This window comes from Eretmochelys imbricata, chromosome 7 (assembly GCF_965152235.1).
Source record: "Eretmochelys imbricata isolate rEreImb1 chromosome 7, rEreImb1.hap1, whole genome shotgun sequence".
NCBI lineage: Eukaryota > Metazoa > Chordata > Testudines > Cheloniidae > Eretmochelys > Eretmochelys imbricata.
Window position 1 is genome coordinate 33,171,174 of NC_135578.1, and position 12,872 is coordinate 33,184,045.

The following is a 12,872-nucleotide window of genomic DNA, read 5'->3' on the forward strand; positions in this document are numbered from 1 at the left end:
CCAGGGACCCCCACCCTGCCCCCACTGCTGCACCGTCTGTGTCTACCCCATGGCCGCCCGCCCCCACCCGCCCACAGCCACTCCCTGCCCCCACCCCATCCATCCCATGCTCCCACCCACCCCCTGCTTTCTGCCCCCCGCCACATCCACCCCCTGCCCCCCACCCCACCCACCCCCTGCTCCCTGCCCCCCTTCCCACCCACCCTGCTCCCTGCCCCCACCTTGCCCCATCCAACCCCTGCTCCAGGGCACACACAGGGGGAGCTGGCGGGCAAGCCAGGGCACATGTGGCAGGGGAGCCTGCAGGCAAGCCAGGGCACACATGGGGTTGAGCTGGTGGGCAAGCCAGGGCACATGTGGTGGGGACAGCCGGCAGGCAAGCCAGAGCACATGTGCGGGGGGAGGAACTGGCGGGCAAGCCAGGGCACATGCAGTGGGGAGCCAGCGGGCAAGCCAGGGCACACATGGCAGGGGAAAGGGGTGAGCCAGCAGGCAAGCCAGGGTACGCACAAGGTGAAGGGGAAGATGGCCAGAGCACAAGAGGCAAGAACTCTTCCTCTGCGTGAGCCTGTGATCTCAGCCGGGTCTCCAGGGACTAATGTAACACCAATGTGTTAATATCCCTGTTAGTATCGGGGCAGCACCTGGAGGCCCCTGACCAAGATCGGGGCCCAGTGACCTGGGTGCTACCCACACACACAACACCGAGATCAGGGCCTAGCGTGCTGGGCACTGTAAACACACACACACACCCCCGAGAACAGGGCCCAGTGCGCTGGGTGTTGTATACACACACACGAGATCAGGGCCTGGTGCACTGGGCGCTGTACACACACACACACACAACCGAGATCACGGCCCATGCGCTGGGTGCTGTATACAAACACACACACACACAACCGAGATCAGGGCCCGGTGTGCTGAGCGCTGTATATACACACACAGACACACGAGATCAGGAACCATTGTCCCAGGCACTGCACAGACCCATGGTGAGAGAAAGGTCCAGCCCCAAAGATCTTACAGTCTAAATAGACACAGGATGGCAGAGTCACAGGCCTGGAGAGGGGAGGGGCTCACCCGGGGTCAGACAGGGTGTCTGTGGCAGAGGCAGGAAAATAAACCAGGTCTCCTGGCCCCAGGGCCTTAACCACAAGCCCTTCCTCCCCAACATCCTTCCCCGCAAACCCACACAGGGTGAAATACCCAGCTGAGGCCATCCAGCCGGGAAGTGACATCCCTCAGGTCACAGAGTGAATCAGAGCTGGGGACAGAGCCCAGGAGCCCTTACTCCCAGCCCCCTGCTCTAGCCACTAGACCCCACTCCCCTCCCAGAGCCAGCAGTCCCAGCAAGCACCACCATCCCTGCTCTGACTCCCAGGCTGAGGCTGGGGTTCCAGCTGTTTTGGTTTATTTCCCTGGCTGGGGAGTTTGCTGGGGCAGCTGAACAGCCGCGGCTCAGGGAAGGGAGTGGTGCGTATATACCCGGTTCCCAGGCCCAGCCAGCTGCCCTGGCTCAAGCCCGGGTGACTCAGTGTTGGAGCAGGGATTATCCAAACATTCAGGACAATAACAAAAGGACAGCTAATGGCTCCTTCGGCAGCCCCATCATCGGAAACACCGACACAGCACACTCAAGGCTTGAGATGTGGCCACCTCTGGGGTGGGGCATGAAGGGCTGTTGATCAGCTACACACCAGGTTAGGACAGGAAGTGAAGGGAAATCGTGGTGTCCAGGTGAAAAAGTGCACTGGGGTGGGAGAGGGATTTCAGGGACAGAAAATTGTGGGTCAGGACAGAGGGATTGTGTGGCGGAGCCCAGGGCTCAGATGGCAGGGGGCTGCGAGTCAGGACTGAGGGGCACTGGTGAGCGAAGGGGAGTCACCTGGCGCCTGCTCCAGTCCCCCTCACTTCCAGCAGCGACTCAATTTCATTCCCTCCCAAGTGCAAAGTCAGTAAAGGCCATGGTTTCTGGAGCCCGAGGTATTTTTAGTCTCTTTGTGTCACTGAGACAAAATGGGGGGGAGGAAGACATGCTGCAGTGGGATCAAGTGAGGGGTGCAGGGAAGGCTGGGGGAGAAGGGTGTGTGTGGCTGGAGCACACAGTGGGAGTGGGGCTGGATGGAGGACAGGATGAGGTGCAGGGGTGTGTGGGGGTTAAAGGGAGCGGGCAGGGAAGGGAGGGGTGTTGGGGGGAGGATGGAGCATGGGGGGAGGAGTGTGGAGGGAAGGGACGGGACGTGTGGGGTGGGCCAGCTGGGAGACAGGGGGAGGGGCTCCCCAAGGGTCTGTGACTGGGTGACTGGAAGGGGTGAGGTCTGGGTCAAACCCACAGTGGGGAGATAGAACTGGTTCAGCAAGAATCAAAGAGTTTCCCCCCCAAAAAATACCCTCTCCTCCCCCAAATCCTCCAGCCCTCCCGCTGGGCGCAGGTGCTGGGCCCGCCCTGGGCCAGGAGGGGATTTTCCGGGCTGGGTCCAGCCCAACTCTGGATTCAGTTAGCCCCAGAGGTCACTCCACCCCCAACACCATCCCCCCCCCGGCCTCCCCAGCAGAAGGATGAAGGGGCACCAGGGATCTTTCCCGCAGCTAGTGGAGGGGGTGATAGGGGGGAGGGCTGGCATGGTGCCTGGTGGGAGGGGCACCAGCATCAGCTGAGGAATGTTACAAACCAGGGAATTCGCGGAGCTGGGCCAGGCTGCTGTGAGTGCAAAGGAGCGTGCGTGTGAGAGCACGTGTCCGAGTGTGTGCCAGTGTGCAGGGGGGTGAGAGTGTGTGCAGGAATCTACATGAGTGTGTATGGGCAAGCGAGATTGCACGCATGTGAGTGTTTGACTGTGTGAGTGGGTGTATGCAGGTGCATTTGATTGTGTTTGTGTGTGCACATCCATGTGTTAGATTGGGTGTGGTAGCTCGTGCCTGCGGTAGATGGTGTGGGTGTGTGCGTATGCATGAGATTGCATGTGTGCAAGTGTTAGATTGGGTGTGTGCGAGTGTGTGTGTGTTAGATTCTTTGCATGTGTGAGTTTTGGATTCCATGTGTGTGAGTGTGTACGCATGTGCGTGTTAGACTGGAGGCCGGCTGCCGGAGGTGCAGGCGTCGGATGGGCCCCAGGGGACAGGAGCTGGGACGGGGCCATTCGCTGAGGCGAGATTTTCCTCCAGCCCTGAACTGCTGCTGGAAGAACTGCCAGGGGAAAGGGGGGAGCGAGCGTGCAGCTAAGTGAACACCAAGTGTGCGAGCCTCTGAGTACCAGTTAGTGCGCTGGCAAGTGCCCACGGGAGGAAACGCGCCCACTTGAGCAGGACGGTGGCATAACATGCGAGATTTGTGAGTGCACAAGGGGCCCGGCCATGCACCATGTGTGGGTGAGGGGCTGGCGTCAGCATGTGAAAACGGGGATGTGTCAGGGGCACACGCATGTGAAGAGAAGCACGTGACAGGTGGAACGGAGCCGTGTGAGCAGCTCCATGTCCAAACTGCGCCAGGGTGAGTGTGCAAAGGCCTGCGTGCAACCAATGCTGGTGAGACAGGTGTGAGCCACACAGGTGAGTGCAGCCACACAGGCAGAGCCATGCATGCTGGCGCAGAGCGGAAATCAGGGAGACACGTGTTCCAATAGCCCCTCATCCCCCATGCCCCTGATCTGCGCCCAGCACCTCCCTCCGGCCCCAGAGGGGCTCTCCAGTGTGCCCCCTCCTCCAGACAGCTCCCCCATCCCCAGTGCAGCTCAGTCCCCTCCCTGGACAACCAAAGCCCCCAATGCCAACCCCAGCTGTCCCCCCTCCGTGCCCCGGCCTGTGCCCCGTGCTCACCCACGCGGAAGCCCGAGCCGGTCAGGGTGTCGGCCGAGTGCCCGTTCTCGCCGATCAGGGTCATGTTGCTGCCCTGCTTGCAGGTGTCCCGGCACTGGCCCTTGAGGCAGGTCCGTTTGCAGACCAGCGGGGCGAAGACCACCTTGAAGCGCTCCCGCGCTACGGCCGCCCGCTCCGAGGCCGCGGGTGCTGCGGGCCGTGCCCCGGGGGCACAGAGCCAGGGCAAGAGGAGCACCCAGAGTGCCAGCCCCCAGGGCATCTTCACATCGTCCCCCAGCCCCGCCCTGGCACCAGCCGCCTGGCAGGCGGTCAGAGGGGGGCGAGGGAGCCCCTGGAGCCAGGAGACAGCAGGAGGCAGCTCCGCCGCCCAGGGACCGCCTCCGCGGCTCCTTCCTCCCCGTTCCGCTGGCCGGGCAGAGGGAAACAAAGAGGGGCGGATGGAGGGAACGGGGAAAGGAGCGGCGAGGAAGGAAGGAGCGAAACCCTCGCTCCCCTCCCCGAGCCCCCCTCGACCACCCCGCCCTCTCTCCGCTGCCTTTTCTCCTCCCTTCGCTCCCCCGCGACAGACAGCGAGGGACGGACCGACTGACAGACGCGCCCCGCGGGGGCCCCCGCGCCACCGGCCGGCGCCTGGTCTCCTCCCCGCGCGCCGCGGCCGGAGCGAAGGAGAAGGCAGCAAGGGAGAGGCGCCGGGCCGGGATGGCGGAGCGAGACGGGGCGGCTGGCCGGCCGGCTGTTTGTGCCGCGCTCAGCCAATCCCGGGCCGGGGGCAGGAATCTGGGCCGGGGGCCAAGAGCCAGGGCTGGCTCCGGGCAGCAGGGCGGCTCCGAGGGGCTGTCCCCGTCCCGGCCTCGGAGCCCTGCCCAGGACACGGCCACAAGGGGGCGATGGACAGAGGGGGGCAGCGCCCCAATCGGAGCGGCGTGGGCTCTCCGGGGCGGGGGGGAGGAATAGAGAGAGGGGGTGTACGGAGATAGATAGATAGACAGAAGGGGTGTATGGGGATGGATGGATAGATAGACAGAGGGGGTGTATAGGGATAGATAGAAGGGGTGTATAGGGAGAGATGGATAGATAGATAGAGGGGGTGTATGGGGTTAAATAGATGGATAGGTAGAGGGGGTGTATGGGGATGGATAGATAGATAGAGGGGGTATATGGGGAGGGAAGGATAGATAGATAGAGGGGGTGTATGGGGAGGGATGGATAGATAGAGGGGGTGTATGAGGATGGACAGATAGAAGGAGTGTATGGGGATAGATAGATTGATAGAGAGAGGGGGGGGGATGTATAGGGAGAGATGGATAGATAGACAGAGGGGGTGTATGGGGATAGATAGCTAGAAGGGGTGTATGGGGATGGATGGATAGATAGACAAGGGGGTTTATTGGGATAGATAGATAGATAGATAGATAGATAGATAGATAGATAGATAGATAGATAGATGGGGTGTATGGGGATGGATGGATGGATAGACAGAGGGGGTGTATGGCAATAGATAGATAGATCAGATAGAGGGGGTGTATGAGGATGGATAGATAGATAGAAGGGGTATATGGGGATGGATAGATAGACAGACAGAGGAGGTGTATGGGGATAGAGAGAGAGAGAGAGGGAGATAGAAGGGGTATATGAGGACGGATAGATAGATAGATAGAAGAGGTGTATGGCGATGGATGGATAGATAGACGGAGGGAGTGTATGGGGATAGATAGATCAGATAGAGGGGGTGTATGGGGATGGATGGATAGATAGATAGAGGGGGTGTATGGGGATGGATAGATGGATAGATAAATAGAGGGGGTGTATGGGGATGGATGGATAGATAGACAGAGGGGGTATATGGGGATAGATAGCTAGGAGGGGTGTATGGGGATGGATGGATAGATAGACAGAAGGGGTATATGGGGATAGATAGCTAGAAGGGGTGTATGGGGATGGATGGATAGATAGAGGGGGTGTATGGGGTGGATAGATAAATAGAGGGGGTGCATGAGGATGGATAGATAGAGGGGGTGTATGGGGATGGATGTATAGACAGATAGAGGGACTGTATGAGGATAGATAGATAGATAGATAGATAGATAGATAGATAGATAGATAGATAGAAGGGGTGTATGGGGATGGATGGATAGATAGATAGAGGGGGTGTATGGGGATGGATGGATAGACAGATAGAGGGGCTGTATGCGGATGGATAGATAGATAGGCAGAGGGGGTGTATGAGGAGGGATGGATAGATAGACAGAGGGGGTGTATGGCGATAGATAGATAGATAGATCAGATAGAGGGGGTGTATGAGGATGGATAGATAGATAGAAGGGGTATATGGGGATGGATAGATAGATAGATAGATAGAGGGGGTGTATGGGGATGGATGGATAGATAGACAGAGGTGGTGTATGAGGATGGATGGATAGATAGATAGAAGGGGTGTATGGGGATGGATGGATGGATAGATAGAGGGGGTGTATGGGGATAGATAGATTGATAGATAGAGGGGGTGTATGGCGATGGATAGATAGATAGAAGGGGTTTATGGGGATGGATGGATAGATAGATAGAAGGGGTGTATGGGGATGGATGGATAGATAGAGGGGGTGTATGGGGATGGATGTATAGACAGATAGAGGGGCTGTATGAGGATAGATAGATAGATAGACAGAGGGGGTGTATGAGGATGGATGGATAGATAGATAGAAGGGGTGTATGGGGATGGATGGATAGATAGACAGAGGGGGTGTATGGCGGTAGATAGATAGATAGATGGATCAGATAGAGGGGGTGTATGAGGATGGATAGATAGATAGAAGGGGTACATGGGGATAGATAGATAGATAGATAGATAGATAGATAGATGGGGTGTATGGGGATGGATGGATAGATAGATAGAGGGGGTGTATGGGGATGGATGGATGGATGGATAGATAGAGGGGGTGTATGGGGATGGATGGATAGATAGATAGAGGCGGTGTATGGGGATGGATGGATAGATAGAACGTGGGGGTGTATGGGGATAGATAGATAGACAGAGGGGGTGTATGGGGATAGTTAGATAGATAGATAGGGTGTATGGGGGTGCATAGATAAATAGAGGGGGTGCATGAGGATGGATAGATAGATAGAGGGGGTATATGGGGATGGATAGATAGATAGAGGGGTGTATGGGGATGCATAGATAAATAGAGGGGGTGTATGGGGAAGGATGGATCGATAGAGGGGGTGTATGGAGGCAGATAGATAGAGGGGGTGTATGGGGATGGATGGATAGATAGATAGAAGGGTGTATGGGGATGGATGGATAGATAGACAGAGGGGGTGTATGGGGATAGATAGCTAGAAGGGGTTTATGGGGGTGGATGGATAGATAGACAGAGGGGTGGATGGGGATAGATAGGTAGATATATAGAGGGGGTGTATGGGGATGGATATATAGATGGATTGATAAATAGAGGGGGTGTATGGGGATGGATAGATAAATAGAGGGGGTGTATGGGGATGGATGGATAGATAGACAGAGGGGGTATATGGGGATAGATAGCTAGAAGAGGTGTATGGGGATGGATGGATAGATAGACAGAAGGGGTATATGGGGATAGATAGCTAGAAGGGGTGTATGGGGATGGATGGATAGATAGACAAAGGGTGTGTATGGGGATAGATAGAGGGGGTGTATGGGGATGGATAGATAGATAGAGGTGGTGTATGGGGATGGATGGATAGATAGACAGAGGGGGTATATGGGGATAGATAGCTAGAAGAGGTGTATGGGGATGGATGGATAGATAGACAGAAGGGGTATATGGGGATAGATAGCTAGAAGGGGTGTATGGGGATGGATGGATAGATTTAGGTGGTGTATGGGGATAGATAGATAGATAGATAGGGTGTATGGGGGTGCATAGATAAATAGAGGGGGTGCATGAGGATGGATAGATAGATAGAGGGGGTATATGGGGATGGATAGATAGATAGAGGGGTGTATGGGGATGCATAGATAAATAGAGGGGGTGTATGGGGAAGGATGGATCGATAGAGGGGGTGTATGGAGGCAGATAGATAGAGGGGGTGTATGGGGATGGATGGATAGATAGAAGGGTGTATGGGGATGGATGGATAGATAGACAGAGGGGGTGTATGGGGATAGATAGCTAGAAGGGGTTTATGGGGGTGGATGGATAGATAGACAGAGGGGTGGATGGGGATAGATAGGTAGATATATAGAGGGGGTGTATGGGGATGGATATATAGATGGATTGATAAATAGAGGGGGTGTATGGGGATGGATAGATAAATAGAGGGGGTGTATGGGGATGGATGGATAGATAGACAGAGGGGGTATATGGGGATAGATAGCTAGAAGAGGTGTATGGGGATGGATGGATAGATAGACAGAAGGGGTATATGGGGATAGATAGCTAGAAGGGGTGTATGGGGATGGATGGATAGATAGACAAAGGGTGTGTATGGGGATAGATAGAGGGGGTGTATGGGGATGGATAGATAGATAGAGGTGGTGTATGGGGATGGATGGATAGATAGACAGAGGGGGTATATGGGGATAGATAGCTAGAAGAGGTGTATGGGGATGGATGGATAGATAGACAGAAGGGGTATATGGGGATAGATAGCTAGAAGGGGTGTATGGGGATGGATGGATAGATTTAGGTGGTGTATGGGGATAGATAGATAGATAGATAGATAGATAGATAGATAGATAGATAGATAGATAGGGTGTATGGGGGTGCATAGATAAATAGAGGGGGTGCATGAGGATGGATAGATAGATAGAGGGGGTATATGGGGATGGATAGATAGATAGAGGGGTGTATGGGGATGCATAGATAAATAGAGGGGGTGTATGGGGAAGGATGGATCGATAGAGGGGGTGTATGGAGGCAGATAGATAGAGGGGGTGTATGGGGATGGATGGATAGATAGATAGAAGGGTGTATGGGGATGGATGGATAGATAGACAGAGGGGGTGTATGGGGATAGATAGCTAGAAGGGGTTTATGGGGGTGGATGGATAGATAGACAGAGGGGTGGATGGGGATAGATAGGTAGATATATAGAGGGGGTGTATGGGGATGGATATATAGATGGATTGATAAATAGAGGGGGTGTATGGGGATGGATAGATAAATAGAGGGGGTGTATGGGGATGGATGGATAGATAGACAGAGGGGGTATATGGGGATAGATAGCTAGAAGAGGTGTATGGGGATGGATGGATAGATAGACAGAAGGGGTATATGGGGATAGATAGCTAGAAGGGGTGTATGGGGATGGATGGATAGATAGACAAAGGGTGTGTATGGGGATAGATAGAGGGGGTGTAGGGATGGATAGATAGATAGAGGTGGTGTATGGGGATGGATGGATAGATAGACAGAGGGGGTATATGGGGATAGATAGCTAGAAGAGGTGTATGGGGATGGATGGATAGATAGACAGAAGGGGTATATGGGGATGGATAGATAGATAGAGGTGGTGTATGGGGATAGATAGATAGATAGATAGATAGATAGATAGATAGGGTGTATGGGGGTGGATAGATAAATAGAGGGGGTGTATGAGGATGGATAGATAGATAGATAGTAGATAGATAGAGGGGGTGTATGGGGATGAATGGATAGATAGACAGAGGGGGTGTATGGCGATAGATAGATAGATCAGATAGAGGGGGTGTATGAGGATGGATAGATAGAAGGGGTATATGGGGATGGATAGATAGAGGGGGTGTATGGGGATGGATGGATAGACAGATAGAGGGGCTGTATGAGGATGGATGGATAGATAGATAGATAGAAGGGGTGTATGGGGATGGATGGATAGATAGAGGGGGTGTATGGGGATAGATAGATAGATAGATAGATAGATAGATAGATAGATAGATAGATAGATGGGGTGTATGGCGATGGATAGATAGATAGAAGGGGTTTATGGGGATGGATGGATAGATAGACAAGGGAGTTTATTGGGATAGATAGATAGAGGGGGTATATGGGGATGGATAGATAGAGGGGTGTATGGGGATGCATAGATAAATAGAGGGGGTGTATGGGGATGGATGGATCGATAGATAGAGGGGGTGTATGGAGGCAGATAGATAGAGTGGGTATATGGGGATGGATGGATAGATAGACAGAGGGGCTGTATGAGGGTGGATAGATAGATAGATAGATAGATAGATAGAAGGGGTTTATGGGGATGGATGGATAGATAGATAGAAGGGGTGTATGGGGATGGATGTATAGACAGATAGAGGGGCTGTATGAGGATAGATAGATAGAAGGGGTGTATGGGGATGGATGGATAGATAGATAGAGGCGGTGTATGGGGATGGATGGATAGATAGACAGAGCGGGTGTATGAGGATGGATAGATAGATAGAAGGGGTGTGTGGGGATGGATGGATGGATGGATAGATAGATAGATAGATAGATAGAGGGGGTGTATGGGGATGGATGGATAGATAGACAGAGGGGGTGTATGGGGATAGATAGATAGATAGATAGACAGGGTGGGTGTATGGGGATAGATAGAGAGATAGATAGAGGGGGTGTATGGGGAGGGATGGATAGATAGATAGAGGGGGTGTATGGGGAGGGATGGATAGATAGATAGAGGGGTGTATGAGGATAGATAGATAGATTCATACGACTGGAAGGGACCTCGAGAGGTCATCTAGTCCAGTTCCCTGCACTCATGGCAGGACTAAGCGTTATCTAGACCAGTGCTTCTCACACTGTCTGATATGGGAGATCGGCAATTTTTTTTTCCTATGTGTGTGCAGACTGGCAGCTGATGGCTCACGGACCGGCACCGGTGCGTGGACCATCACTTTGAGTAGCACTGCTCTAGACCATCCGTGAGAGGTGTTTGTCTATCCTGCTCTTAAAAATCTCCATTGATGGAGATTCCACAGCCTCCCTAGGCAATTTATTCCAGTGCTTAACCACCCTGACAGTTAGGAAGATTTTTCTAATGTCCAACCTAAACCTTCCTTGCTGCAATTTAAGCCCATTGCTTCTTGTCCTATCCTCAAGAGGTTAGAAGAACAATTTTTCTCCCTCCTCCTTGTAAAAACCTTTTATGTACTTAAAAAAACGATTATCATGTCCCCTCTCGGTATTCTCTTTTCCAGACTAAACAAACCTAATTTTTTCAGTCTTCCCTCATAGGTCATGTTTTCTAGAACTTTAATCATTTTTGTCGCTCTCCTCAGGACTTTCTCCAGTGTGTCCACATCTTTCCTGAAATGTGGTGCTCAGAACTCGACACAATACTCCAGTTGAGGCCTAATCAGCGCAGAGGAGAGCAGAATTACTTCTCTTGTCTTGTTTACAACACTCCTGCTAAAACATCCCAGAACGATGTTCCGTTTTTTTTTGCAACAATGCTACACTGTTGACTCACATTTAGCTTGTGGTCCACTATGACCCCCAGATCCCTTTCTGCAGTGCTCCTTCCTAGGCAGTCATTTCCCATTTTGTATCTGTTCAACTTATTGTTCCTTCCGAAGTGGAGTACTTTGCATTTGTTCTTATTGAATTTCATCCTACTTACTTCAGACCATTTCTCCAGTTTGTCCAGATCATACTGAATTTCAATCCTATCCTCCACTTACAACCTCTCCCAGCTTGGAATCATCCACACATTTTACAAGTGTACTCTGTATGCCATTATCTAAATTATTGATGAAGTTACTGAACAGAACCAGACCCAGAACCAATCCCTGTGGGACCCCACTCATTACGTCCTTCCAGCATGACTGTGAACCACTGATAACTACTCTCTGGGAACAGTTTTCCAACCAGTTATGCACCCACCTTATAGTAGCTCCATCTAGGTTGCATTTCCTTTGTTTGTTTATGAGAATGTCATGCAAGACTATTAAAAGCTTTACTAAAGTCAAGATATACCACGTCTACTGCTTCCCCTCACCCACAATGCTTTGACATCCCTGTCAAAGAAAGCTATCAGGTTGGTTTGACACGATTTGTTCTTGACAAATCCATGCTGTTACGTATCACCTTATTATTTTCTAGATCAGCGGTTTTCACACTTTTTTTCTGGGGACCCAGCTGAAGAAAATTGTTGATGCCCACAACTCAACAGAGCTGGGGATGAAGAGTTTGGGGTGTGGGAGGGGCTCAGGGCTGGGGGAGAGGGTTGGGGTGCAGGGGTGAGGGCTGTGGGGTGGAGCTGGGAATGAGGGGTTCAGGGTATGGGAGGGGGCTCTGGGCTGGGGCATGGGGTTGGGGTGCGGGAGGGAGTCAGGGCTCTGGACTGGGGGTGCAGGAGGGGGTCTGGGGTAGAACCAGGGATGAGGGGTTTGGAGTGCAGGAAGGGGTTCTGGGTTTGGGGGGGGTCAGGGCTCTGGGCTGGGGATGAAAGGTTTGGGGTGCAGGAGGGGCTCCAGGTTTGTGGGGGCTCAGCGCTGGGGCAGGGGGTTGGGGCATGGGCACGGACTTACCTCCAGGAGCTCCTGGTCAGCAGTGCAGCTAGGGTGCACCGTGGACTGTGCTGTACCCTGGAAAGAGGCCAGCAGCAGGTCTGGCTCCTAGGTGGAGGCATGCAAGTGGCTCCCCCACACCAGTTCCCATTGACCAGGAAGCCAGTGTTGGGGGTGGGGGCAGTGCGTGGAGCCCCGAGGCCACCTTGCCTACAAGCCGGACCACTGCTGGCTACTTCTGGGGCACAGCATGGTGTTGGGAAAGGTAGGCACTAGCCTGCTTAGCTGGGCAGCACTGCCCACGGGACTTTTAACATCCCGGTCGGCGGTGCTGACCAGAGCAAGGTGACCCAGCACCTTACATGCCGTGACCCAGAACTGGGTTGCGACCCACGGAGTGAAAAACACTGTTCTAGAGGTTTGCAAATTGATTGCTTAATTATTTGTTCCATTATCTTTCTGGGTACATAAGTTAAGATGGCTGGTCTGTAATTCCCTGGGTTGTCCTTATTTCCCTTTTTATGGATTGGTACTATATTTGCCCTTTTCCAGTCTTCTAGAATCTCTCCCGTCTTCCATGACTTTTCAAAGATAT